This window comes from Nuphar pumila, chromosome 9 (assembly GCF_984573655.1).
Source record: "Nuphar pumila chromosome 9, dmNupPumi1.hap1.1, whole genome shotgun sequence".
Lineage (NCBI taxonomy): Eukaryota > Viridiplantae > Streptophyta > Magnoliopsida > Nymphaeales > Nymphaeaceae > Nuphar > Nuphar pumila.
The window spans coordinates 43,060,831-43,063,937 of NC_143257.1; the positions used below are offsets into that span (position 1 = coordinate 43,060,831).

General features: G+C 34.2%; 1 pseudogene; it reads right to left on the minus strand.

Moving 5' to 3' along the window:
- Positions 1-2,393: 2,393 nt before the first annotated feature.
- LOC149828573 (putative sugar phosphate/phosphate translocator At3g17430 pseudogene) lies at positions 2,394-3,107 on the minus strand (annotated as a pseudogene).

Sequence of the window (3,107 nt, forward strand, 5' to 3'; positions counted from 1 at the left end):
TGGGACTCGACCTGTCGGGACAAGGTTTGACCGTTCCTGCCGCCTTTAACACGGGTAATCGAACCAAGGACCAAATGTGTGCTTGACTTAGCTGAATTATCAAAATCGTGTTCTATCCTAAATGCACAGAGAATTCAGGCATGTGCTATGACTTTTTGCAAAATGCAAGTCGGAAAACATGACGTATGCTTAGAAAATGCTTTGAAGTTGGAAAATATTTCTAAGGCAAAAGATGGAAATCAGTTTCTTAGGAAACTCTGATAAAAGGATTTGAAAATCATAAGAAAGTTTATAAAGATTTGGGAAAATCATGAAGGAATGAGAATCTTGGGAAAATAGAGAGAATTGTTGAGAAAAGGGCAAACACTTAGAAGAGAAAATGCTTATCAGAAGAACTCTAACTTTGAAAATTTTCTTTGAAAAATGATTGAAATTCATTGAAAACTCTTTGGAGAAGAAAAATCTAAACTCAGGAAATTGAAATCCTGAGAATCTTAGCCTTGAAATATTTGAAAATTGATTTTGATTCTTGAGAATGATGAGAAACTCCTTCTGAAAATGAATCCTAAGAAAAGAACATTTTCCAGGGAAAATCGTGGAAAACTTGACTTGGGAAATCCAACTTTGAAAATTTTTAGAGTTTCTTGAGGAATCAATTTCCATGGAATGAAGTTTTTCTTGAGAAAAGTTTGAGAAATGCAAGTGATTTCATGATGCAAATGACTTGAATGGATGAAGGTCTTTTTGTGAAAACATCTCTTCAGCAAAATATGTAATTTTAAAATTAAACTAAGGTAAGATTATCACATATTTTGACTATGGCCATAAATGCGCTAGTAATTTACTTAGCTAATTTTAAAATATTTTGTAAAATTGAAGATATGCAGTGAAATTTTGGAAGATAGCCTAAGGGTGTAGGCTCGGTGTAACTATTAGGAAGATGCTGAATCTAGGTCTTGTCCATATTCCGACTAGGGCACTAAATATGGACTCCACCGAGTTCATCAACTCCCTAAGAGTTGGTGCACATGCCATTCGTGTACATCCATAGTGATTTTGAAATAAAATGCATGAATCACATAATCAGGATATTGCAGAAATTCAAACTTTATGATATGCATCCTAATCTAAGCAGAAAATAAATATTATTCCAAATTTGATTATTACATTTCTGACATAAAGCAAAATAAATAAAATGTATAGGGCCCAAAGAAGTCACATCTTCCAAATTTTCCTGCAAATGAGTTTTGATACAAGGAATACAATATGCAGAGAGGAGATTGAAAATCCCATATTGATGACAATACACAAGTGATTTTACATGAATTACAGTAGAAACATGTGAATATATAAAATGATCGGGAATGCATATGAAAATATCTAGAAGTCATGCTAAAACTAAAGAAGGATTATACATATATGGCCCTAAACACTTAAAATTGTACTGAATGAAATCTACATATGAAAATATCTTTATTGAAATAAACATGAAAATTATATCTACCTAAAGGCATATGATAATATCACCATGAAAGAAAATGCACAGGAAAACATATATAAATATTCTTATAATTGAGGACATGCGAAATGATCACATTTACATATGTAATATACAGAAGCCATATATGATGATATACTGGAGTGTAAATGACTAAAATCGATGCCAATATGCTAAGGGATATAATAGCATATAGCAAAGTTTGATGATCTACAATAGGTTGCAGACATATACATGAAATGGGAATCTACTGGATAATAGGCATGTGGGCCAATATAGTGGTAAGTTGTGGAGCTTCAGATGGTGGGAATTGTGGAGGGGCATGAGGTAGTGGCAGAGGGATAATATCAATAGGGTGAGGATGAATGGAAAAATGCAGTAGTGGATGAAGTTGCAAAGATGGGTTGGCTTTCAGCGATTTGAGGGTCACCACATCAGCAAGAAGCCTATCTTTTATCAGTTTGGTAGCAACAGATGATGTTTATGAAAACATGGCTGACGATGTAGAGGTAGACTGATGATGAAGATGCCATATAAGGTGAGTATGAGAAGGAGGTGACACAGCAGGGGATAGAAATAAAATACAGATGTTGTTGTGCAAATGCAACCATTGACACAAGATTTTAAGGAAGATAGGCTACTAATGACTAAAGGGGATTCCCATGAATATATTATACAGGAATGCTTCTAATGATATGCAAAACGATAAACAGATCTTAGAATGATATAACAGGAAACAGAACAAGTAGCAAAAATAAAAAAAAATGAAATCATGAGGGAGCATGAGGGACGGATCAACAAGCTGGTTTGGAAAATAGATGCAGGGTAAATACTACATGTGTTACCTAAATGTAATAAGCTTAAGTGTTGCTGATGGATTAAAGCAATAGACCATTTATGTACAAGCTAACATACAATGAATCTTGTCTGTGGAGTGAATGAAATAATATGTGATGGCACAACCCACAATGTTCAGGACAGTAATTGGAAAAGTGACGGTTGAGAGAGCCATCAATATTCAATCCTGCAAATACCAGCAACACGAATGGCAACATCCTCAGCTTTTCCTATTACCCAAAATATTGAGAAATTCATTGCTAAAGCACAGATAGCATATAAATTTTTTTTCCAAAAGTTGGACTGGATTTGTGAAACTTCCATTTCAGTCTTCTCCAACAAAGACTAAGGCAATTTCAGAAACAGGAAACTGCAGGGTGTTAGATAATACAAGCTGGTAATAAGATTCAATGCCAATCCCTTCTTCTGTCGGAGGACTTGCATTAAAACAAACCTAAGGGCCTCTGCAAACATACACTCAATTTGTTAGTGTCACATGTAACATTTATTAGGAAAATTTCAACTTGCATAAAGGCTTTAAGCATTTGTATGAAGGCCACTGAAATATACTAATAAACAGTATTACCAAACCATAGATCTGATGCAAAGAAATGCTGAGAGGAATCACACAAATAGCATATATTTCAGATGTCATATTGACAGATTCAATCACCTTGAGAACATAAATAAGAATGAAGGCAACAACACCAGAAAATCCCATGTGAATCGTGGTAAGTGTTATAGGCAATGGAAAATTGAAATATTTTGGAGA